Here is a 26,995-nt window from a genome sequence, read left to right as displayed (position 1 = left end):
ACCCACTTGGGTCATCTAATCCATTCACACTGGTTCCAGTTTTCTTGGCACAGAAGAACTGAAGACACACTTGATGTGTGTACATATTTCTTCCTACTGAGTCACCCTTCTTGCCTCGGTTCCAGTGCAGACGCAGACATTTCAAGAGCACAAGGTTTAACAAAACATATGGCACCAAGTTACATGAAATGTGGTGTTTAATTCCACCCAGAACTGTTTTTGGTGATATAGGGTGGAGTTTTAAAATAATATTTTAGCACAAAAAATGTAAATGCTCTTGTAAATGTCACATCTTTCCCAAGTGCTTTGGTTGATTCATCGTTAAGTGAAAAGCCTTAATTATATTGCTGTTACTCATTAATAGCTGAAGTGCAGGATAAGTGGGGATATACAGTCTCAGGGCTTTCTGAGTGCTGACTTGATGAGACGACTCATAGACATCAGGGAAAAACATGTCCCACAAAGAGATAGGATGATGAATTTGCTCATTTATTTGGTGCTATAACCAATATTCAGGAAAGGATGTAGCATATTTTAGGGAAAATAATTGCTGGGGTTGAAGTGTCGTGTTCTTACTGGTCACTGAGTTTGTTTCAGATCTGCCAGGATTATCTAGGCATTCTCATAGGCTTCTGACATCAGCTTCTCCCTGAAACTGTGAACCTCTATCCAGGATATATTGTTATGGTCCTTTCCTCTGAATACCGTAAGGAAAGAGGGGCCTGCAGGTTCTGAGAGGGAAAAATGAGAACCAGTTGGCTGTGAAGGCAAGGAGGACAAGGTCTGAGGGACAAAGGAAGAATGAATCAAGAGAAAGAGCAACTTAACATATGGGTACACAGTAGGCTGGTGGAAGTGAGAGCGATTTGTAGCTCAAAAGCCAGGCAAATCACCCCAAGGCAATTGTGGGTACCAGGGCCTATCAGGGAAGGACCCTACTGGGCAGAGGCAAAAAGCTGAGCTTTGTCCCTTTAGCTAATTTAGTCTCCCTGGGATGGCCTGCTTAGAGTGGGTAGGGAGAAGCGGTCCAAAAAGTTAACATTGATTGACAAAGCTAACATTGCCTCATTCAATCCTCACAAATTAGTTTTCAAGGTAGATATTATTATCTGTACTCTTCCCAGAAAAACTGGAAAGTTAAGTAACTTGACAGAAGTTTCTCAATCAAAAGTGATAAGATATGGATTCATTTCTTCATTCATTCATTCATTCATTCATTCATTCATTCATCCTGTAGTTGGGGTCTATAAGTTTACAAGCAATTACTTATATGTGCAGAGGAATATGTAGGTTCTTTGTTTTCTATAACTCGGGCCCCCTCACTGATGTCCTGTGGCACGGGGGGGGCAATTGAGTTGCAGGGGTGCAGAGACCTTGATGTCCTCTGCCTCTCGGAACCTGGGCAGGGTTGGGAGTCCCTAGCCAGTTGTCTTGACTGCTTTCCTTTATGTTCTACACAGGTATTATCATTTTCCATCTGTGCTACCATGTGAAAAATGTTGGGAAACTCTACTGGAAACTGACCTCGCTCTTGGGACCCACCCTGCCAGGCAAAAGAGGTATGTACATCTGCTTCCAAGTTGATGAGGTGATGACTTCTCAGTCTTTTCCAGTTTAAACTGCCTTTTTCAAGTTAGCTCATTGCCTTCCACAGAACTGCTTGAATTTTCAAAATTTCTTTCCTTCCCCCTTTTGCATTCCAGGCTGGCTCCCAGTGTATGGGCGGGCAGTTCTTTGGCTTGTGTTTTCTAGATCCTTGCTGGCTTTGATGTGATGGAAGGGTCACATCAAAGCCTGCTTGACTGAGTATACTAGCTCTGTCCTTCTTGAATTCATTGCTGGTGTCACTGGTCCTGTCTGGCTTTGGGTCCCATGCTGGGATCAGCAGTCGCTGACCTTGGACCTTGCTTTTGTCTCCAGTCTCAAGGTTCCTGCTCTCGATGGGCTTGCCGTCCTCACCTCAGGCCTCCTTAGTCCTTCATTCCTCTCCCCACCTCTGTGTCCCCCACCAGGGCACATGGGAACTTCTGGACTATCTGAATATAGTGCACCAGTCATGAGAAACTGCCAGTGCGAGCTCAGGCTGTCTGTCTAGACTTTTCTCTGTATTGCCCCGAGGCCCAGCCAACTGAGTGCAGCCCTGGGCCCTGCACATTGGAGGCCATCCCTTATCTGTTCCTCTGGCTGCACCCCTTCCTTCTAGTGAGGAGTCCACGGGGCCAAGAGGTTTTGGCCTTTTCTTAGACCACACTTCGGGCATGCAGGATTCTGAAAATCCTGTGTAAACATCCCTGAGGCTGCGTCCAGGACCTTGCATGCCATCTCCCAGGCCACCACTGTATATATATCTGGGCCCAAGGATGGCCAGGGAGCAACAGTTTGGGGGGGTCTGTGGACATTTGGGTGGCCCCCATTGTGGTGCAGAATGGAACCAAGGGTGGGAAGAAAATTGGAGTTAGGGCCTGGCACGGTGACTCACGCCTGTAATCCCAGCACTCTAGGAGGCCGAGGTGGTGGATCACTTGAGACCAGGAGTTTGAAACCAGCCTGGCCAACATGGTGAAACCCTGTCTCTACTAAAAATACAAAAATTAGCTGGGCGTAGTGGTGTGTGCCTGTAATCCCAGCTACTCAGATGGCTGAGGTAGGAGAATCCCTTGAACACAGGAAGCAGAGGTTGCAGTGAGCCGAGATTGCGCCACTGCACTCCAGCCTGGGCAACAGAGTGAGATTCTGTCTCAATAAAGAAAACAAAACCAAAACAAAACTGGAGTTAGGTCAGAAGGTCAGAGAAGTTGACCTCTTTTCCACGCGCCACACCTGCTCCTCCCTCTGCCAAGGTGCACCTCTGTAAGTGTGCCAAGCTGGCTGTGATGCTCTGCAGGGCCTGGGGCTTCTGGAGAAGCTTGGAGCAGCCCCCACCCAACTGTGTCATGAAATCTGGCCTCTGGTCCTGGTGCCCTCTGGTTTTTCCACGTGTGTCTGGATGTTTCTACTACAATCAGCAAGGCCCTCTCCCTGCCCTGGGATTTTGGCCTGGTGGTTTTGGGTGTGGTGATGATGGGGGTGCTGGGAGTGGGGAAGTGACTAAGATGTGTCTGACTTCTTGTTTCTCCTTGTTCTTTTTTTTTCTCTGCACACTAAAAACCTCCCTAACAGAGCTAGAGATTCTCCTCAGAGTGATTTCTAGCTTCCTGTGGCTCGAAGTAAAACGCCCCAGAGTTCAAAATTTCATTTCTGGTATCTAAAGGAAGTTGTGTGGAATCTTGCTTTCTTCAAAACCTGACATCTAGCAGTTCTGCTGTAGCAATTTGGCAAAGATACAATATCCAAGTGCATGATTAGCTGGTTCATTTTATTGAACAAGGTATAGATTTGCTTGGTTGCCTTCAAATCCATGTGTTAAATCACCTGTAAGGCTGGGAGCAGGGGCTCACACCTGTAATCCCAGCATTTTGGGAGGCCAAGGTGGGCAAATTGCTTGAGTTCAGGAGTTTGAGACCAGCCTGGAAAACTGGCGAAACCCAGTCTGTACAAAAAATACAAAAATCAGCTCAGCGTGGCGATGAGTGCCTGTAGTCCCAGTTACTTGGGAGGCTGACGTGGGAGGATCACTTGATCCTGGGAGGTGGAGGCTGCAGTGAGCTGAGATCAAGCCACTGCACTCCAGGCTAGGCGACAGAGCAAGACCTTGTCTCAAAAAAAAAAAAAAAAAAAAAAAAAAAAATCGCCTGTAGATACTCGTCATGTGCAGTGGATTCACATGTGGATTTAGAATGATAGGAAACAACAGCAACAAAAGAAACCCCACAGGTCCTCCTCCATAGATAGTTTGAGAAGCTTTGATCAAGAGGACCCATAGCTTAGAGCCCAAAAGCTTATCAAAGGCCCTCTTTTCTAAATGGTATCTACCACCTCCCTAAAGGGTAGGTACGTTGTCCTCCCAAGGCCACTGAATTCATAAGATATGAAAATACTTTCATATACCAATTAATCCAACAACCATCACTGTGCACTAACTATATTCTAGTTACGTCTGCTGTTTACACTCAGATCTATGCTATTTCAAAGGCTATGCTTATTTCCCTAAACTGTATCCCCTCTGCATATCAGGTCTCCTGAAATTCCCACCATTTGTCTCACAACTTTGGCTTTATTGGTATTTCCTTCTAATCTTCCACTTTTTATTTCCCTTGACCAATTTCTCCCCCTGATTGCCTCATCTGTTCTTGATCTAATTGCTGGTTTATTCCCTGGCTTGGTCAGGGTCTGTATGGACCACGGGCCCTTGGGATGCTGGAGGGCACAAAACACCCATGAGTAGCTCAATCTCCTTTGTTGTTTCTGGGGCCTGTCATGGCACAATCAGCGTTGGACTTCAGCTTTCTTAAAGGCTGGTGAAGCATGCACTCCAATATCCCAAGTCATTCTAATGATAATGATCCCTATGCCCAGACCATTTGACTGAGCACCTGGCCCAAAAGCCACTCCAGGCTTGCCTAATCCGTACGTATCCTTTAGGATCCCGTGCAGGTTTGTGTACTTCCAGGAAATATTCCCTAGCCCCTGAATAATTTGGGTGTGGACCCACAGCTCTGTAGAGGTAAAAATCTGTAGCACCGTAGAATCCCAGACATTCTGTGCTTGCTCGGAGCACAGTGAAGCAGTAGGTCTGACTGTGGTTTTCATCCCAACAACATCACCCTTTCCTGGAAGCTGTCAGAAATGCAAATTCTCCGCACCAAGACCTGCTGAATCAGAAAGGGTGAAGTTGGAGCCCTGCAATCTGTAACTTAACAAGACCTCCAGGGGATTCTGATTTTCATTCACATTTGAGAACCACTCTGCAGAGAAATAATCTTACCTGTTAGACTATCAGCTCCCCAAAGTCAGGGATGATGAGTCTGATTTGTCTTTGTGCCCCCAGTATCTAAAAGAGTTCCTGTGTGTGTGCGTAGCTCATGACAGATAAAGGTGTGGATTTGCTGCTTTTTTGATAATTTTATGACCAGATTCCCATGAAGGCCCCCATTCTGGCTCCCAGTAACAACACTTTTCCTGTCATCTGGAGAGTGTCTGGGAAAACCATAGCAGAATGAGAAAAAAGGACCTCTTTATAATAAGTGTGCCAGCCAAAGCCCAGCAGGAAACTGGTAAAATCTGGGTTAGATCATGCAGTTTTGGCTTAAAGTCTATATGGGGGTATCTTTTAGTGACCCCCATTGTAGACCATGGATCACATTACCCTCTGCCTGCGGTGTGGAGGAAGGACATTTAGGAGAGAAAGAGGCTGCCAGTTGGTCTGCAAACAGGCCCTGATTTAACCTGTCACCAGGTGAAATCTGCATGTAAGGCTGCTATAGAAAAGGAAGGTGGGGGATGCTGCTTTTCTGGGGCCCTGAGCCAACTTTCCTACCCAGCCACATGGACTCAAAAAGAATGATAGGAGGCTGGGTTCAGTGACTCATGCCTGTAATCCCAGGCCTGTAATCCCCTCCCTTCCCCTCCCCTCCCCTCCCCTCCCCCCTTCCCTCCCTCCCTCCCTCCCTTCCTTCCTATGATAGGAGTGGTGCTGATGAGAATAGGAGCTAACATGGACTATTATGTGCCAGACATTGTTCTAAATGGAGCAGAAACAATGACCCAGGTGTCAGTTTTCCAGATGAGAAAACTGAGGCACAAGGAATATATTGTCAAGGTCATAAAACGGATAAGTGGGAGAGCCAGAAGCAGGAGTCTCATTATGTTGCTCGGGCTGGTCTCAAACTCCTGGGTTTAAGTGGTCCACCCACCTTGGCCTCCCAAAATGCTGGGATTACAGGTATGAGTCAAGTCCCAGCCCAAAGCCTGATCTCAAACTACTTTGCTAATCTGCTTCTCTATAGACAGAGAAGTGCAGAAGGGCTCTAGGGGATGTTTAGGGGCAAGTAGGTGGGAGTGTGGCAGGGACAGAGAAGGATAGGTGGGGACACACACAGTGAGAGATAACTCCTGGGCCTTGTTGGGCCCCAGAGCCTCCTTGTTTACCCAGCCTCTTGGTCTCTAAGAGAGTGAGGCTGGCTAGTGTGTCCTGCAGGGCTAGGCCCTCCTAGGCTTTGTGGGCACATGAAGGCCAGAAGTAGGATGTAACAGAGAAGGGAACAAGGGAGGCTAAGGGCTCCTGCTTTCAAGGCATTGAATGCCCCCTTCCCTCATCCAAATAATAAGCATGGTCCAATGAATGTCTTCTGACCAAACTAATCAGGCTAGAAAATCCACCTTCCCTTTGGAGTGTGGTGAGGGGAGCTGGGAGGGAAGGAGGTGGGCAGAGGTGGGCATGGCTTGATGGAGCCATGCTGCATGGCACCCTAGCCTTCCCTAAACCACAGAGAGGTGGGGAAGGAGAGGGCAGGAGAGAAGGAAGGCTGTTGGCATAAGAGGTATTTCAGTAGTGGGAGTGGGCTGGGAAGTGAGGCCCATGCCTGAGTCAATTGGGAAGTAAATTGAGAAGAAAAGATAGAAAAGGGGTTGTTTACCCAATTCACATTTGGGCAGCCTCAGAACTTCCTTTAAAAAGGGAGATGACAGTGAATTGGGTAGAGATGCTAAGTCAACACACAAGAAAGTTAAGCCATCATCACTGTTTTCTTGCAAAGGTTTCTCAATATCGTAAAAGCATTTTTTTTTCTTTTCAATAAAACCACCAGCTTTGGTGTTTCTTTTTGCATTAAAGGTACATCATTTTCCCCGGAGTGATTAATTGAAAAAGAATTAATTTAGTTCACTTACTGATGTCCCATCTGAAATGTGGGAGGTTATAGAAAACAGAGTTGGCTTATGATATATTTATTTCCCCCCACACCAAGCATCTCAAAGATACTGAAATTGACAGAGATTCTTCTTCTTATGTTACAAATGAAGAAACAGACTCAAGGAGACTGAGCGCCTGCCCATGGGTGATCAGTCAGCTGTCAGAGGCAGGATTAGGTCTCAATTCTCTTCTTGCTGTTCTGGCCAGTGTGCATGCTCTTGGGTATTCATGCAGCACAGTTCTCGCCCGTGCTTTCGAGGCAAGTGACCTATTTCTAAGTAGGCTCTTCACAGAGATGCTTTTAATGGATTTACCTCATTTTTAAAGGGAAGAGTTCATTTCTTCTCCTCCCAAGATACATGTGATGGATGAAATTATTATCTCATCAGCTTAATTATCTTTTCACTTTGGAGTGCAGGGAACTAGCCTCACAGGATTTTACTGGAAAAAAAAAAAAAAAAAAAAAGGCCTTGCAGTGGTGAGGACCTCTCACTATCCCTGGAGAGGGCACAATGGAGCCCTGCAGAAGTGGCATTTACAGGTTGCCAATTTCCATTGTAACTCTGGGAGTCCAGATTGTACACTCATAGAAACATTCCGTAGATATTAGGCAGCTGTATTAATTCAGGGAGTCTGTTTTCTTCATCACTTCCTTCACAAACTTTATGAAGCACAGGAAAGCCCACTCTGGGTTTAGTGACTGAGTGGCAATCAGGACAAGGTAAACCAGATTAAATGGGACTTATCTGAAGGGAGAGAAAATGGAGGCAGGAATTCCTATTCAGTCATAGAAGTAAATGATGAAAAATCAGTAGTAGTCCTTTTGTTAGATGGGCAGCCCTAGACTGAGAACAGAGCTAGATTTAGGGAGTGGCTGGGTAGGAAGCTTCCTAGATGTCAATCTGTAAACTAGAACCTCTTAGAAATATAGTACAGACTAACTCAGGTTTCCATGTGATGCCTTCCATACTGGCCAAATGTAAATCAATTCTGCTCCCACTAAAGTAGGCCATGCTTTACAGTAGAAATTAAAGATTTACCCTTGACTGCCATCTTGAGTATCCTTCAGCATGCATGTACGTACAAGTTACATGTTCTGTGTGTTCCATTAACCCTGAGACCAGCTCCTGCTGAGAGTTGTGAGAAGCTGGTGTTTGCAACTTATTTTGAAACTCAGTAATATATGACATGTTACTATTTAGTGGGTCTCAGTAATTTATTTTAGAGTGATTTATTGTCTACATCTTTACATGGTTCAATCTGCTTGCGAAACATACAAAATATTGTTTTTCATTCTGAAGACCTTAGTAATGAATCCCACATTACTGAAAATAGAAAAGAATACAATTTTATTAATATAAAATCAGTTTCTCTTTGCTTTCATGAAATAAATGTTGAGCAAATCTTTAAAGAGTATTGGTCTGAAGGGTCACCCAATTATTCACTGCTCAGGCCTCTCGCATGTCTAGGTTAGTATAGGTCTACCTACCTTACCAGCTGGAGCTGGAGCTGTACAATTGAATGTAGAAACAAGGACAGATTTTACTGGTGTTATAAAGGAAGAAATGACAAAAACCAAACAGGTGAAAGCAATGAAAAGCGATGCTGCATTGGTTTGCATTCGGCTACACCAGATTGCCTGAGAGATGGGGCCATTTAGAGTAAATGAAAGAATTGGAACTTTGGGGACCTAATGGCTCTCAGAATCTTAAAGGGGTCAGAATCAGGCCCAACAATGAGATCTTTGGCTCATTTCTGGTTCCAAAGTCACTGTATGAATTCAATAAGAGATTATTCTGAGATTTTCACTGACAGTAATGACAGTCAATGCATATTTGCTACATGAAAGAAATAAATTAGGGAAAGAAAGTGGAAATAAAAAAATGCCATCCTTCCCAAATTTAGCTGGCACTGGGGCCTAACAGCCGATGTCTAGAAAAGTAGGAAAAGAGAAAAGTGAGCAAACAGTCGGAGGAGGGGTGTGTAAGCATACATAGAGAAATCCCCCACCTCTCCCACGTTTGTTCAGAGTTAACTTAGAGAGCCACTGTGTTTTCCACATGATTCTCTACTTTGTTGCAGATTCATACACCCTCCTTGGAGAGAATCTAGATAAACACAAAGCATAACGATTACCAATACATTGTTACTTCCCTATGTTGAACATGGGAATTATTATTTGCAGTGGTTTTCTGCATTTTTCTCCTGCCCTTTATAGATCGTTAAATGCATTTTTAAATCAAGACAGTTCTGGAAGGTCTTCATAAGCTGGGATTGTTTATGGAGCAAAAACTCAGCTCTCAACAAATATTTGCAACTTAAGGATACATTTGTATAAAGCCCCAGAATTTTTGTATAAAACAGGTGTGAGTCAGTGTATATTTCACTGCTCTGTTAAGCATCTACCTTTGCCTTGAAATTACTCGGCATCTTACAGGCGCAAAGACACTGAAGTGGTCATTTATTTTAAATTAACTTAGTGCTGGACTGGAAAACATGGAAAAGATAATGGCAAAATTATTCCAACAAGGTCACCTGGAGCTTGCAGTGAGCTGAGATCACGCCACTACACTCCAGCCTGGGCAACAGAGCGAGACTCCGTCTCGAAAAAAAAAAAAAAAAAAAGTCATCTTTATAGGCCAATGTTTTTCATGCCAAACTGCTATGACTACATGAAAGGTAAATGTCTGGCACCAGGCAAAGGGGATGTTTGACCAATAGGCTTTGTGGCCCAAAAAAAAAATCCATTTTGTTTTTTCTTTTTCCCTTTATTCACTATTGGGACATGTGGAAAACAGATGCTCTGAGCAGAGGAGACATTCAAAGGTCTCCCTGTTCCAGGGGCAAAATACAAACAAACACGCTGGTCATCAGTTTCCAGAATTTCCCATTTATTGCTTTCATTGCAGCCGCCTGATCTCACTGCAGGAATCCATTCTGTCTCCCATGTGGGCTCCTCTTGAGCAGAGTGAGCAAGCCGATGAGCAGAGTTCTTGCCCTTTAAGGGCTTCTGACCCTCCTGAATCCATACATTGCATCCCCGGGAGCTTAGTTCCCAGGCCTTCTAATTGAGCACCTTTGCTTCCTGCCAGGGCAGTCCCAACAAAGTGCTGGCCTCTGGGCTGTTGTGGTGGCTCTTCTGGCTTTGGTTCATGGTTTCTGGATTTGTTCCTTGTTTATCGATTTCACTTCCAGACTTTCCTACCTCCTTGTTCCCCTTAGTTCAGCCAAAAAGCAGTGGGCATGAATAGCTAGTGACACGGGATGAATTGCACGTCTTTGTTTATGTAGCTCTCCCCCGGCTTAATGTGGATGGTGTTTTCTGAGGCCGTGGTGCTTGACTTTAGGAGCACAGCAGGGTTGGTGGTGGAGTCTTTAAAACTCTTGATGCACAGGCTTCCCTCAAGACCAACTACACAGAATCTCTAGGGTGGGACCTGAGCATCAGGGATTCTCAGAGTTTCTCCAATAACTCTGAGGTGCAGCCAAAGTTAAGAACCATTGTCTTAAAACTATTGGAGTGATTTTAAACCTTCTCTAGTGTATGCTGCTGGGAAGGTATTGACTAATTCTGGTTTTATTTCCCTGAAATAAATCAAACCTGGAAAATACTGGGTCTAAAGTTACCACCTAAGGTGTTTCTGATGCCTGGACATTGAGCATCTCGCTCTTGTAGAAACTTTCTGTCTTAGAAAGATTGCAGACTTTTTGAATGAGAGATCCAACAGTTTTTACGGCCCGGCGCAGTGGCTCAAGCCTGTAATCCCAGCACTTTGGGAGGCCGAGATGGGTGGATCACGAGGTCAGGAGATCGAGACCATCCTGGCTAACACGGTGAAACCCCGTCTCAACTAAAAAATACAAAAACTAGCCAGGCGAGGTGGCGGGCACCTGTAGTCCCAGCTACTCGGGAGGCTGAGGCAGGAGAATAGTGTGAACCTGGGAGGTGGAGCTTGCAGTGAGCTGAGATCCGGCCACTGCACTCCAGCCTGGGCGACAGAACCAGACTCCGTCTCAAACAAACAAACAAACAAACAATTTAAAGCTGTAGTTATAGGTTACAGGGTATTGCTTAGAAATTGCTTTAGTAAGTACCATTTATTAACTAATTTGTATACTTGGAATTATATTGTTTATTATAATTTATTGTTATGGGTATATTTTCTTCATATTTATACCCTGGGAATGGTGAAAGATAAAGTGTGATGCTGAAACTGAAGGTAAAACCTTTTCCCTATTCATTTGCTTAGTTGTAAATTCGTTTACAATCCATAGCCCTCCCCACCAAAAACAAAATAAGGAAAGTAAAAAAATTCCAGGAAATGGTATTGCAAGTTTAGAAAGTTTGTATTAGATACTTCAAATGTACTTAGATGCAGCCATGTTGTTAATTATTAATTTTTTCTGTTGTGATTGGATTAGATTTTTCACCATTCAGATAGCCAATTTCTGTATTATTACTGTAAGAGGCTTGTAATAGGTTTAATCACAATGGATTAAGATGGCGGATAGGAGGTAGGACTAGCTTGCAGCTCCCACTTGGATGGACAGAGCAGCATGTGAAGACTCACATCATAGACTTTTGCTTGAAGAACTACTGCAGGAATATACCAGAAAAGCCGAGATAATCCACAGACCCTTTGAAGGAACTGGATCACCACTGCAGGCCCCCTGAGATGTGAAAACCTGTGAGTCTGCTTGCTTTCTCAATGTGGAGGTTCGTGCTCCGGGGCAAGTTCTTAGCTCTGTTCACCAGCTGCCTGGAAATGGACTTGGTACTGTTGTGGGGCATGGTGGGAGTGAGACCTGGCCTTTGGGACTCTCATACATGAGAGTGTGGTGAGGTATGTGACTGCCATCTTTCCCCTACTTCCCTGGTGACCTGTATGACTCAGCACAGGCAGCCATAATCACCCTGGGAATATAACTCCATTGGTCTGGGAACCACAACCCTATCCCCGACAGCAGCCTCAGCAAACCCCACCCAAAGAGAGGCTGAACTATATATAGACCAATAACAAGCAGTGAGATTAAAACAGTAATAAAACAATCACACACACACAAAAATCTAGGACCAGACAGATTCACAGCTGAATTCTATCAGACATTCAAAGAAGAATTGGTACCAATCCTATTGACACTATTCCAAAAGATAGAGAAAGAGGAAAGCCTCCCTAAATCATTCAATGAAGCCAGTATCACCTTAATACCAAAACCAGGGAAGGACACAACAAAAAATGTAAACTTCAATATCCCTGATGGACACAGATGCAAAAATACTCAAACAAAATACTAGTGAACTGAATCCAGCAGCGTATCCAAAAGATAATTCAACATAATCAAGTGGGTTTCATGCCGAGGATGCAGGAATGGTTTAACATACACAAGTCAATAAATGTGATAAACCACATAAACAGAATTAAAAACAAAAATCACACAATCATCTCAAGAGATGCAGAAAAAGCATTTGACAAAATCCAGCATCAGTTTATGATTAAAACCCTCAGCAAAATTGGCATAGAAGAGACATACCTTAAGGTAATAAAAGCCATCTGTGACAGACCCACAGCCAACATTATACCGAATGGGGAAAAGTTGAAAACATTCCCCTGAGAACTGGAACAAGAAAAGGATGCCCACTTTCACCACTTCTATTCAACATGGTACTGGAAGTCCTAGCAGAGCAATCAGATGAGAGAAAGAAATTAAAAGCATCCAAATCTGTAAAGAGGAAGTCAAGTTGCTGCTGTTTGCTGATGATATGATTGTATACCTAGAAAACCATAAAGACTCATCCAAAAAGCTCCTTGAACTGATAAGTGAATTCAGTAAAGTTTCGGGATACAAAATTAATGTACACAAATCAGTATCTCTGCTATATACAAACAGTGACCAAGCTGAGAATCAAATCAAGGACTCATCCCCTTTCACAATAGCTACAACAAAACAAAACAAAAAACTTAGGAATATACCTAACCAAGGACATGAAAAACCTCTACAAGGAAAACTACAAAACACTGCTGAAAGAAATCATAGATGACACAAACAAATGGAAACACATTCCATGCTGATGGATGGGTAGAATCAATGTTGTGAAAATGACCATACTGCCCAAAACAATCTAAAATTCAATGCAATTCCCATCAAAATACCACCATCATTCTTCACAGAACTAGAAAAAACTCCCTAAAATTCATATGGAACCAAAAAAGAGCCCACATAGCCAAAGCAAGAGTAAGCAAAAATAATAAATCTAGGCCGGGCGCGGTGGCTCAAGCCTGTAATCCCAGCACTTTGGGAGGCCGAGACGGGCGGATCACGAGGTCAGGAGATCGAGACCATCCTGGCTAACACGGTGAAACCCCGTCTCTACTAAAAAATACAAAAAACTAGCCGGGCGAGGTGGCGGGCGCCTGTAGTCCCAGCTACTCGGGAGGCTGAGGCAGGAGAATGGCGGGAACCCGGGAGGCGGAGCTTGCAGTGAGCCGAGATCCGGCCACTGCACTCCAGCCTGGGCGGCAGAGCGAGACTCCGCCTCAAAAAAAAAAAAAAAAAAAAAAAAAAAAAAAAAAAATAATAAATCTGGAGGCATCACATTACCTGACTTCAAACTATACTGTAAGGCCAGAGTCACCAAAAAAGCATCATACTGGTATAAAAATTGGCACATAGACCAATGGAACGGAATAGAGAACCCAGAAATAAACCCAAATACTTAACAGCCAACTGATCTTCAACAAAGTAAACAAAAACATAAAGGGAAAGGACACTCTATTCAACAAATGATGCCGGGAGAATTGGCGAGCCACATGTAGAAGAATGAAACCAGATCCTTGTTTTTCGTTGCAATTGCAACAAAAACAAAGATAAATAGTTCTGCACAGTAAAAGTGATAATCAGCAGAGTAAACAGACAACTCACAGAGTGGGAGAAAATCTTCACAATCTATACACCTGACAAAGGACTACTATCCAGAATCTACAAAGAACCCAAACAAATCAGCAAGAACAAAACAATCCCCTCAAAAAGTGAGCAAAGGACATGAATAAACAATTCTCAAAAGAAGATATACAAATGGCCAATAAACATATGAAAAAATGCTCCACATCACTAATTATCGGGGAAATGTAAATCAGAACCATAATGTGATACCACCTGACTCCTGCAAGAATGGCCATATTAAAAAAATCAAAAAATAATAGATGTTTGTGTGGGTGCGGTGAAAAGAGAACACTTTAACACTGTTGGTGGGAATGTAAACTAGTACAACCACCATGGAAAACAGTGTGGAGATTCATTCCTTAAAGAACTGAAAGTAGACCTACCATTTGATCCAGTGATCCCACTTCTGGTTATCTGCCCAGAGGAAAAGGAGCCATTATATGAAAAAGATACTAACACAATTTGCAATTGCAAAAGTATGAAACCAGCCCAAATGCCCATCAGTCAATGAGTGGATAAAAAAATGTGGTATATATGTATACAATGGAATACTACTCAGCCATAAAAAGGAATGAAATAATGGCATTCACAGCAACCTGGATGGAATTAGAAACTATTATTCTAAGTGAAATAACTCAGAAATAAAATGAAACATTGTGTGTTCTTACTTGTAGGTGGGAGCTAAGCTATGAGGATGCAAGAGGAATAAGAATGATACATTGGACTCTGGGGACTTGGGGAAAAGGGTGGGGATGGGGAGGGATAAAATTGAGTACAATGTACACTGCTAGGGTGGGGGTGCATCACAAGCTCACAAATCACCACCAAAGAGCTTATTCATGTAACCGAAACACCACCTGTTCCCCAAAAACCTATTGAAATAAAACAAACAAACAAACAAAAGATTTAATTACAGTGTCTGAGACGTTGATGTCCAGAATATAGAACACAATGTTTTGGCCAAGTGTCTGGAGAAGTACATACTGGTTATCTCTATGTGGGTTAACTCAGCACTTGTCAGCATTATCACTGCAGAATGTGTGAGCATCAGCAAGGAAATAGGAAAAAAAAAATAGCTCTGAGCTGCATCAAATATTCCATGAGTTAACCTGTGAACTTCATTATCATTTCTCACTTCTCAGTACTAGAGGAAATCTCAGACTCGGAATTTTAGAGATGGATCCCAAGACTTATCTAGTCCTAGAATGGCAACATGATCTCATTCCTTGTGTCAGTGTTGAACTATTGGTAGCTGTTGGGTGGGTTCTTGTGTTGAGACGGATAGTGAAACAATATCTATCTGGGCTCAGCAGATTGGGCACTGCTATCAATAGTGATGTCCACAATGGGTGTGTGAGAAGAGGGCTAGGGCAGAAGATGGGTCAGTAATTGTGTCTTATCTAGTCCCTTATAACAGTGGTTGTCAACATGGGTGTATACTGCAACCATTTGGGGCAGCATAAAAAAATCCCAATGTCAGGCCACACTCAGAACAATTAAACCAGAATATCTGGATGTAGGACCAAGGTGATTCCCATGTGCACTCAGAGGTGAGAATCCTACAGAAAAGGAAACAAAGGCTTTGAGAGATAATGCAAATCACCAAATGTTATATAGTTATAGGCAGAGAATGTTTACCAGGTCTCATGATTCTCATCTACTCTTTTCCAGCCAGATTGTTTCCATCATGACTGTGTGAAAACACAAGAATAATGACACATTATTGATGACTTGGTTCATTGATTTTTAGACCAGTGGTTCCTAGCCTAAGAGCAATTATCAACTCTCTCAACTAAATGAATTATAAATATTCATATTTTAAAATGACTGATTGAAAATATATGTAGAGCTTGTTTTAATGAGTAAAACACAAATTTATTTAGAAGCGTTGTTGGATTCAGAGTACTTTTTGACTCTTGTGTTTTCTCAGTGGATTATGCCCTCTCAGTTGCTATGACGTTGGAGTTGGGCACCACTGATTGAGACCTCAGGGGTTCAGGAAGCAGTGCAGCTGCAAAGAGCCCAGACTTTCACCAGGACTAATTAAAAGGCTCAGTGATTGGTTGCAGACAAACTTTGACACCAGCATGGCTGGCCTGTCTGCTGTTGTTGATGTACATAGGAATGAGAAGGTTCTTTCAGGACACATGTGGCTCAATATAACCTGGCTGGTTGGATACTAGAAAATGTCACCCCTGAGCCTGATTGAGTGAGGATGCCAGTGGTACTTCAGCCTGGAGGTATTTTGAGCCTCTCTCAGGTCAGCAGCAAGCCACCCAATAGAAAAGTGTGGCAGAGTTTGTGATTATGTGGGTTGCCATCATATTTCTTGTGTTTGTATAAATGCTCATATAGACAACTCCATGTGATTCTAACTAGAAAATCCATGTCAGTCACTTTCCCTCTCTGTGCCCCAATTTTCTAATAGCTAAAAAGGAGAGCAGTCCTGTCATTTGCAACAACATGAATGGAACTGGAGGTCATGATGTTAAGTGAAATAAGCCAGGCACAGAAAGACAAACTTCATATGTTCTCATGTATTTGTGGGAGCTAAAAATTAAAACAATTGAACTCATGGAGATAGAGGGTAGAATGATGACTACCAGAGACTGAGAATGGTAGTGGGGTGGGGATGGGATGGAAGAGGGGATGGTTAATGGGTACACAAAATATAGTTAGAAAGAATAAATAAAATCTAGGATTGGATAGCACAACAGGGTGACTATAGTCAATAATAAAAGGTTTCTTTTTAAACTAGCTATGTGAAATCTACTACAAAAGCTAATAATTTATAATTATACATTTAAAAATAACTAAAAGAGTATAATTGAATTGCTGGTAACACAAAGGATTAACTGCCTGAGGTGATGGATACCTCATTTACTCTGATCAAAATACCCATATACCCCATACATATATACCCCTACTATATACCCACAAAAACTAAAAAGTAAAAAATGGCAAATAAAAACTTAGAAGGAGAGATGAATGTTTATTCCAATTCTAAGAAACTATTTTCATAGTTGAATGGTTATTACTTTGCAGGTGAGGACACTGGGGCAAAGAGGTGTGTGAAGCAACTTTCTTTTTTTTTTTTTTTTTTTTTTTTTTTTTTTTTTTTCAGTGTGAGTACGCCTGCTTCCACATTCTTTTTTTTTTTATTATTATACTTTAAGTTCTAGGGTACATGTGCATAACGTGCAGGTTTGTTACATATGTATACTTATGCCATGTTGGTGTGCTGCACCCATCAACTCGTCAGCACCCATCAATTCATCATTTATATCATGTATAACTCCCCAATGCAATCCCTCCCTCCTCCCCCCTCCCCATGATAGACCCCAGTGTGTGATGTTCCCCTTCCCGAGTCCAAGTGATCTCATTGTTCAGTTCCCACCTATGAGTGAGAACATGCGGTGTTTGGTTTTCTCTTCTTGTGATAGTTTGCTAAGAATGATGGTTTCCAGCTGCATCCATGTCCCTACAAAGGACGCAAACTCATCCTTTTTTATGGCTGCATAGTATTCCATGGTGTATATGTGCCACATTTTCTTTTTTTTTTTTTTTTTTTTTTTTTTTTTTTTTTTTTTTTTTTTTTTTTTTTTTTGAGACGGAGTCTCGCTCTGTCGCCCAGGCTGGAGTGCAGTGGCCGGATCTCAGCTCACTGCAAGCTCCGCCTCCCGGGTTTACGCCATTCTCCTGCCTCAGCCTCCCGAGTAGCTGGGACTACAGGCGCCCGCCACCTCGCCTGGCTAGTTTTTTATATTTTTTTAGTAGAGACGGGGTTTCACCGTGTTAGCCAGGATGGTCTCGATCTCCTGACCTTGTGATCCGCCCGTCTCGGCCTCCCAAAGTGCTGGGATTACAGGCTTGAGCCACCGCGCCCGGCCAGTGCCACATTTTCTTAATCCAGTCTGTCACAGATGGACATTTGGGTTGATTCCAAGTCTTTGCTATTGTGAATAGTGCCGCAATAAACATACGTGTGCATGTGTCTTTGTAGTAGACTAATTTATAATCCTTTGGGTATATACCCAGTAGTGGGATGGCTGGGTCATATGGTACATCTAGTTCTAGATCCTTGAGGAATTGCCATACTGTTTTCCATAATGGTTGAACTAGTTTACAATCCCACCAACAGTGTAAAAGTGTTCCTATTTCTCCACATCCTCTCCAACACCTGTTGTTTCCTGACTTCTTAATGATTGCCATTCTAACTGGTGTGAGATGGTATCTCATTGTGGTTTTGATTTGCATTTCTCTGATGGCAAGTGATGATGAGCATTTTTTCATGTGTCTGTTGGCTGTATGAATATCTTCTTTTGAGAAATGTCTGTTCATATCCTTTCCCCACTTTTTGATGGGGTTGTTTGTTTTTTTCTCGTATATTTGTTTGAGTTCTTTGTAGATTTTGGATATTAGCCCTTTGTCAGATGAGTAGGTTGCAAAAATTTTCTCCCATTCTGTAGGTTGCCTGTTCACTCTGATGGTAGTTTCTTTTGCTGTGCAAAAGCTCTTTAGTTTAATTAGATCCCATTTGTCAATTTTGGCTTTTGCTGCCGTTGCTTTTGGTGTTTTAGACATGAAGTCCTTGCCCATGCCTATGTCCTGAATGGTACTACCTAGATTTTCTTCTAGGGTTTTGATGGTATTAGGTCTAACATTTAAGTCTCTAATCCATCTTGAATTAATCTTCGTATAAGGGGTAAGGAAAGGATCCAGTTTCAGCTTTCTACTTATGGCTAGCCAATTTTCCCAGCACCATTTATTAAATAGGGAATCCTTTCCCCATTTCTTGTTTGTCTCAGGTTTGTCAAAGATCAGATGGCTGTAGATGTGTGGTATTATTTCTGAGGACTCTGTTCTGTTCCATTGGTCTATAGCTCTGTTTTGGTACCAGTACCATGCTGTTTTGGTTACTGTAGCCTTGTAGTATAGTTTGAAGTCAGGTAGCGTGACGCCTCCAGCTTTGTCCTTTTGACTTAGGATTGTCTTGGCAATGCGGGCTCTTTTTTGGTTCCATATGAACTTTAAAGCAGTTTTTTCCAATTCTGTGAAGAAAGTCATTGGTAGCTTGATGGGGATGGCATTGAATCTATAAATAACCTTGGGGAGTATGGCCATTTTCACGATATTGATTCTTCCTATCCATGAGCATGGTATGTTCTTCCATTTGTTTGTGTCCTCTTTGATTTCACTGAGCAGTGGTTTGTAGTTCTCCTTGAAGAGGTCCTTTACATCCCTTGTAAGCTGGATTCCTAGGTATTTTATTCTCTTTGAGGCAATTGTGAATGGAAGTTCATTCCTGATTTGGCTCTCTGCTTGTCTGTTGCTGGTGTATAAGAATGCTTGTGATTTTTGCACATTAATTTTGTATCCTGAGACTTTGCTGAAGTTGCTTATCAGCTTAAGGAGATTTTGGGCTGAGACGATGGGGTTTTCTAAATATACAATCATGTCATCTGCAAACAGGGACAATTTGACTTCTTCTTTTCCTAACTGGATACCCTTGATTTCTTTCTCTTGCCTGATTGCCCTAGCCAGAACTTCCAACACTATGTTGAATAGGAGTGGTGAGAGAGGGCATCCCTGTCTTGTGCCAGTTTTCAAAGGGAATTTTTCCAGTTTTTGCCCATTCAGTATGATATTAGCTGTGGGTTTGTCATAAATAGCTCTTATTATTTTGAGGTACGTTCCATCAATACCGAATTTATTGAGCGTTTTAGCATGAAGGGCTGTTGAATTTTGTCAAAAGCCTTTTCTGCATCTATTGAGACAATCATGTGGTTCTTGTCTTTGGTTCTGTTTATATGCTGGATTACGTTTATTGATTTGCGAATGTTGAACCAGCCTTGCATCCCAGGGATGAAGCCCACTTGATCATGGTGGATAAGCTTTTTGATGTGCTGCTGAATCCGGTTTGCCAGTATTTTATTGAGGATTTTTGCATCAATGTTCATCAGGGATATTGGTCTAAAATTCTCTTTTTTTGTTGTGTCTCTGCCAGGCTTTGGTATGAGGATGATGTTGGCCTCATAAAATGAGTTAGGGAGGATTCCCTCTTTTTCTATTGATTGGAATAGTTTCAGAAGGAATGGTACCAGCTCCTCCTTGTACCTCTGGTAGAATTCAGCTGTGAATCCATCTGGTCCTGGACTTTTTTTGGTGGGTAGGCTATTAATTGTTGCCTCAATTTCAGAGCCTGCTATTGGTCTATTCAGGGATTCAACTTCTTCCTGGTTTAGCCTTGGGAGAGTGTAAGTGTCCAGGAAATTATCCATTTCTTCTAGATTTTCTAGTTGATTTGCGTAGAGGCGTTTATAGTATTCTCTGATGGTAGTTTGTATTTCTGTGGGGTCAGTGGTGATATCCCCTTTATCATTTTTTATTGCATCTATTTGATTCCTCTCTCTTTTTTTCTTTATTAGCCTTGCTAGCGGTCTGTCAATTTTGTTGATCTTTTCAAAAAACCAACTCCTGGATTCATTGATTTTTTGGAGGGTTTTTTGTGTCTCTATCTCCTTCAGTTCTGCTCTGATCTTAGTTATTTCTTGCCTTCTGCTAGCTTTTGAATGTGATTGCTCTTGCCTCTCTAGTTCTTTTAATTGTGATGTTAGAGTGTCAATTTTAGATCTTTCCTGCTTTCTCTTGTGGGCATTTAGTGCTATAAATTTCCCTCTACACACTGCTTTAAATGTGTCCCAGAGATTCTGGTATGTTGTATCTTTGTTCTCATTGGTTTCAAAGAACATCTTTATTTCCGCTTTCATTTCGTTATGTACCCAGTAGTCATTCAGGAGCAGGTTGTTCAGTTTCCATGTAGTTGAGCGGTTTTGATTGAGTTTCTTAGTCCTGAGTTCTAGTTTGATTGCACTGTGGTCTGAGAGACAGTTTGTTATAATTTCTGTTCTTTTACATTTGCTGAGGAGTACTTTACTTCCAATTATGTGGTCAATTTTGGAATAAGTGCGATGTGGTGCTGAGAAGAATGTATATTCTGTTGATTTGGGGTGGAGAGTTCTATAGATGTCTATTAGGTCCGCTTGGTGCAGAGATGAGTTCAATTCCTGGATATCCTTGTTAACTTTCTGTCTCGTTGATCTGTCTAATGTTGACAGCGGAGTGTTGAAGTCTCCCATTATTATTGTATGGGAGTCTAAGTCTCTTTGTAAGTCTCTAAGGACTTGCTTTATGAATCTGGGTGCTCCTGTATTGGGTGCATATATATTTAGGAGAGTTAGCTCTTCCTGTTGAATTGATCCCTTTACCATTATGTAATGGCCTTCTTTGTCTCTTTTGATCTTTGATGGTTTAAAGTCTGTTTTATCAGAGACTAGGATTGCAACCCCTGCTTTTTTTTGTTCTCCATTTGCTTGGTAGATCTTCCTCCATCCCTTTATTTTGAGCCTATGTATGTCTCTGCATGTGAGATGGGTCTCCTGAATACAGCAGACTGATGGGTCTTGACTCTTTATCCAGTTTGCCAGTCTGTGTCTTTTAATTGGAGCATTTAGTCCATTAACATTTAAGGTTAATATTGTTATGTGTGAACTTGATCCTGCCATTATGATATTAACTGGTTATTTTGCTCGTTAGTTGATGCAGTTTCTTCCTAGCCTCGATGGTCTTTACATTTTGCCAAGTTTTTGCGATGGCTGGTACCGGTTGTTCCTTTCCATGTTTAGGGCTTCCTTCAGGGTCTCTTGTAAGGCAGGCCTGGTGGTGACAAAATCTCTAAGCATTTGCTTATCTGTAAAGGATTTTATTTCTCCTTCACTTATGAAACTTAGTTTGGCTGGATATGAAATTCTGGGTTTAAAATTCTTTTCTTTAAGAACGTTGAATATTGGCCCCCACTCTCTTCTGGCTTGTAGAGTTTCTGCCGAGAGATCTGCTGTTAGTCTGATGGGCTTCCCTTTGTGGGTGACCCGACCTTTCTCTCTGGCTGCCCTTAAGATTTTTTCCTTCATTTCAACTTTGGTGAATCTGGCAATTATGTGTCTTGGAGTTGCTCTTCTGGAGGAGTATCTTTGTGGCGTTCTCTGTATTTCCTGAATTTGAATGTTGGCCTGCCCTACTAGGTTGGGGAAGTTCTCCTGGATGTTATCCTGAAGAGTGTTTTCCAACTTGGTTCCATTTTCCCCCTCACTTTCAGGCACCCCAATCAGACGTAGATTTGGTCTTTTTACGTAATCCCATACTTCTTGCAGGCTTTGCTCATTTCTTTTTCTTCTTTTTTCTTTTGGTTTCTCTTCTCGCTTCATTTCATTCATTTGATCTTCAATCGCTGATACTCTTTCTTCCAGTTGATCGAGTCGGTTACTGAAGCTTGTGCATTTGTCACGTATTTCTCGTGTCATGGTTTTCATCTCTGTCATTTCGTTTATGATCTTCTCTGCATTAATGAGTCTAGCTGTCAATTCTTCCACTCTTTTTTCAAGATTTTTAGTTTCTTTGCGCTGGGTACGTAATTCCTCCTTTAGCTCTGATAAGTTTGATGGACTGAAGCCTTCTTCTCTCCTCTCGTCCAAGTCATTCTCTGACCAGCTTTGATCCGTTGCTGGTGATGGGCTGCGCTCCTTTGCAGGGGGAGATGCGCTCTTATTTTTTGAATTTCCAGCTTTTCTGCCCTGCTTCTTCCCCATCTTTGTGGTTTTATCTGTCTCTGGTCTTTGATGGTGGTGACGAACTGATGGGGTTTTGGTATAGGTGTCCTTCCTGTTTGATAGTTTTCCTTCTGACAGTCAGAAGGACTCTCTGTTGGTCTGTTGGAGATTGCTTAAGGTCCACTCCAGACCCTGTTTGCCTGGGTATCAGCAGCAGAGGTTGCCGAAGATAGAATATTGCTGAACAGCGAGTGTACCTGTCTGATTCTTCCTTTGGAAGTGTCCTCTCAGGGGTGTACTCCACCCTGTGAGGTGTGGGGTGTCAGACTGCCCCTAGTGGGGGATTTCTCCCAGCTAGGCTACTCAGGGGTCAGGGACACACCTGAGCAGGCAGTCTGTCCGTTCTCAGATCTCAACCTCGCGTTGGGAGATCCGCGGCTCTCCCCAAAGCTGTCAGACAGAGTCGTTCGCGTCTGCACCGGCTCCCGCTACTTCCCCTGTTGGTCTTCAGCTGTGCGCTGTCCCCAGAGGTGGAGACTACAGAGACAGGCAGGCTTCCTTGAGCTGCTGTGAGCTCCACCCAGTTCGAGCTTCCCAGCGGCTTTGTTTACCTACTTAAGCCTCAGCAATGGCGGGCGCCCCTCCCCCAGCCTCGCTGCTGCCTTGCGGATAGATCGCGGCAGACTGCTGTGTTAGCAGTGAGGGAGGCTTCGTGGGCGTGGGACCCTCCCGGCCAGGTGTGGGATATATTCTCCTGGAATGCCTGTATGCTTACAGCGCAGTATTGGGGTGGGAGTTACCCGATTTTCCAGGTGTTGTGTGTCTCAGTTCCCCTGGCTAGGAAAACGGATCCCCTTCCCCCTTGCGCTTCCAGGTGAGGCGATGCCTCGCCCTGCTTCAGCTCTCGCTGGTCAGGCTGCAGCAGCTGACCAGCACCGATTGTCCGGCACTCCCTAGTGAGATGACCCCAGTACCTCAGTTGAAAATGCAGAAATCACCGGTCTTCTGTGTCGCTCGCGCTGGGAGTTGGAGACTGGAGTTGTTCCTATTCGGCCATCTTGCTCCGCCCCCGAAGCAACTTTCTTAAGGCCGTACTTACTTATGAGAAAATATTGGACTAAAATTAGGGCCCTTGACTTAGATACCTGTGTTCTTTCTATTAACAAGGTTAAATAATGATCCTTGGGCTGCACTAAAATTTCTAAGTCTTCCCTTTAATTTCTCACACCCTTTGTCCTTCTGTCCACACCAGGATTTCTGGAGGAAATTCAGGATTTCTGGAGGATGCTCTGAAGCCTGAATATGAGTCTGGAAGCCTACACACTATCGACATATCCTAGATATGATTTCTTCTCATGGCCAGCAGGGCTGCAGACTGGGTACAGCGCCATCCAGAAGACATTATAATTTCTTCCCTAAGGTTCAGCATTGGAGCAGGACCTGGGGAATGGAGCATTAATTCTGTAGAACATCTACATATTAAACTCTCGCTAAGCGCCAAGAACTTGGGAGACGCAAACATGAGTAAGAAGGGATTTCTACCTTTGCCTGATATGTGAGGGAGACAGACATATGCACAGGCAATGACTGCAAGGCAGACTGATGATCTAGGTGGTTGTGGTAGATGTGACTGATGGGCTAATTTAGTGCTCATACTCAGACCCGTTGCCTGCCACCCCCATACAGGTTCAAAAAGCTAAATACTTCGTCTCCTGGTTTCCTGTGCAGGAAGGTGATCGTACGAAGAGTACTGCCAATGAGATGTAAAAGGAAGATAATATGGTTTCTTAGAAAGCTTTTATTTTTTTTTGATGGAAAGAGAAGGAAGGCCAGCACTAATGCAACTTTTCCCTATTCTTCTTGACTTGAAATGGGTGTGGTATCTAGAGGGTCAACTGCCATTTTGTAACCATGAAGCAATAAACATGTGGTAAAGGCCAAGACATTTGCAGAGATGCTAGACATAACATAATCCATCCACTGAACCAACACCAGTGGCAGGCTACCCTCAGATATTTTATAATATGAGAAAGTTAAATCTTGACTTGTTTGAGCCACTGTAAGTTGGAATGCCTGTTACTTACGGCTGGATGATTCCCAATGGACATAAAAGTATATGCAAAGCATTTTGACAGGAAGTTGCTATCTTCAAATGTGGGCAGTGTAAGATAGTGTTTAAAGGCATGGACTTGGGAATCAGAGATTTGCTGCTCATGAGCTGTGTGGCCTCAGGCAAGTCACTAACCTTTCAGAGCTTCATTTTCTGCATTTGTAAAATGGGGTGCTATGGTTTGAATGTATCTCCCCAAAAGCATGTATTGGAAACTTACTCTCCAGTGCAACAGTGATGGGAGGTGGGGCCTAACGAAAGGTGATTAGGCCATGAAGGTAGAGTGAATGGATTAATGCCATTATTGTTAGAGTGGGTTCTTTTATAAAAGGGGGAGTTTAGTCCCATTTTACCCTCTCTGTCTCTTGCCCTTCCACCTTTTGCCATGGTATGACATAGCAAGAAGGCTTTCACCAGATGCTGGCCCTTTGGTCTTATATTTTCCAGTCTCCAGAACCATGATTCAATAAAGTTCATTATAAGTTACCCCGTCTGTAGTATTCTGTTGCAGAAGCACAAAATGGACTAAGACATGGGGATAGTAATATCGATCTCAGACTGATGTAAGGATTAAATGAGCCTGCAAAGTACTTACTATAGTGCCTGGCACATGAAAAGTGTTGACCTGGTAGCTGTTATTATTAATATCCTTCTTTTTTTTTTTTTTTTTTTTTTTTTTGAGATGAAGTCTTGCTCTGTTGCCCAGGCTGGAGTGCAGTGGCCAGATCTCAGCTCACTGCAAGCTCTGCCTCCCGGGTTTACGCCATTCTCCTGCCTCAGCCTCCGGAGTAGCTGGGACTACAGGCGCCCGCCACCTCACCCGGCTAGATTTTTGCATTTTTTAGTAGAGACGGGGTTTCACCATGTTAGCCAGGATGGTCTCGATCTCCTGACCTCGTGATCCGCCCGTCTCGACCTCCCAAAGTGCTGGGATTATAGGCTTGAGCCACCGCGCCCGGCCGCCAGAGCAGAATTTTAAATCTGACTGCATGGGTTCTAATCTTGGCTCCAGTATTTACTGATGAGGGACTGTGGGAAATCATTTTAAGAGCTTTTGGAATCCCAGTTTCCTCCTCTGTAAATGAGGAATACTAAAGACCCTACCATTATAAGGTTATATATTTGTTTTAAGTGGGGATCAAGTTATTAATTCAAGGAAAGCACATAGCACAGTGCTGGTATTATAATTATTATAATTATTAGTAATGTTTCAAGTACTGGTGTTGTCTAAACCCTTTCATGTTTCTCACATGATGTTCTGCCAGGCATCTGGATTTGCCCACATGGAGTCCAGGGTAGGACTCTTTCCTTGTTAAATTCTATCTTGTTGGAGTCTTTCTATAGGACTCTTTCCTTGTTAAATTCTGTCTTGTTGGAGTCTTTCTATTATCCTAACCCTATCCTACTAATTTTAGTCTCTGGCTCATTGAGGCAGTCTATTCTATGTCTTTCCAAAATTCTCACCCTGCCCAAAGTTCAGGGAATTTCAGCACCTATAGTAGGGTAGCTTATGTTTTCCCCTTTCCTCTCTGAGAGTTGGTGAGTGGAATGGAGAATCTGAATGGAGAAACACACAGCTCCACAAACTCAGATGTGTAGAGTGGCAATTACCAAGTCCAGGGCTGGAGTCAGCAGTCCTGAGCTCAAGCTGCTGCTTTCCAGTTGTGCAATGTTGCCCAGCTAATGGATATCTCTAAGCCTCAGTTTCCTCATCTATAGCATGTGAATGCTAGGGAAATTGACCTTGGGGGTTGTGGGGAGGATGACGTAAGAAGACACATGTGTGGCACATACACAGCAAGCGCTCAGTCAATAGGAGCTGTTATATTTCCATTGCTACTGTTGTTGCTGTTCTTGGTGGCTCTGAGTATGATCAAGTAGCCCTGACACTGAGAACCTCAGGGGTCTGGAAGAGGCAGTCATTTCTAGAGCAACATTAAAGCAGTCCCAAGGGAGAAAAGAGAAGGGGATGGAACAAGAGCTGGAGGATCTGATGGCTGGGGGAGCCAGGTCACAGTAACAGCAGCAGACCCGGTCCAGCTCATACAAGTGATCCTTTGTTCAGCCCTCTGCTGCCTGGCGTGTTCTCCTCAGACACTAAGGCTATTATGACACAGGCTTCCCTAGCAGCCCACACCATCCCCAGCTCCAGGGTGAGGCATACGGAGTCAAGCTCCCCAGCTGTGCTCTGGCCAGCTCCCTGCTCATCTGGGGGTTGGGTGCCCCGCAGAGGGAGGGCCAGAGGGCCAGGTTGTGGGGGATTATGAAGTGAATCTTGGTGTGGCAAGAAATAGAAAACAGGCACTTACTTTTAAAATCTTGGTGTTTGGGAGGCCCCAAAGTGAGTGATTATAAAATGATGGTGGTGAATTGCAAAGGTAGCGGCAGGCTGTTCAGGCTTCTGAAAAGTATTTTTGCTCGATGGAAATAAAGTTTGTTGTAGCCTTCTATGCACATTAAAAATTAATCAAGTTGAGTGAGATCTTTGTATAATTAAAGTCGTTTATAAGGATCAAAGAAGCCTCAACCAGGAAGGCTTTAAAATAG

General features: G+C 43.2%; 1 long non-coding RNA gene across 1 annotated transcript in view; it reads left to right on the top strand.

The window, feature by feature from the left end:
* LOC115899642 overlaps window positions 1-26,995 on the top strand; it is a 475,756-nt gene that overhangs the window by 27,158 nt on the left and 421,603 nt on the right. Inside the window, exon 2 of the long non-coding RNA XR_004059259.1 lies at window positions 1,461-1,559. This is a non-coding gene — a long non-coding RNA (uncharacterized LOC115899642). The remainder of the gene's footprint in view (window positions 1-1,460; window positions 1,560-26,995) is intronic.

Source organism: Rhinopithecus roxellana, chromosome 9, assembly GCF_007565055.1.
Source record: "Rhinopithecus roxellana isolate Shanxi Qingling chromosome 9, ASM756505v1, whole genome shotgun sequence".
In the NCBI taxonomy this organism is placed as follows: domain Eukaryota; kingdom Metazoa; phylum Chordata; class Mammalia; order Primates; family Cercopithecidae; genus Rhinopithecus; species Rhinopithecus roxellana.
Note: the sequence above shows the minus strand (reverse complement) of the source record. Positions and strands in the feature narration are given on the sequence as shown.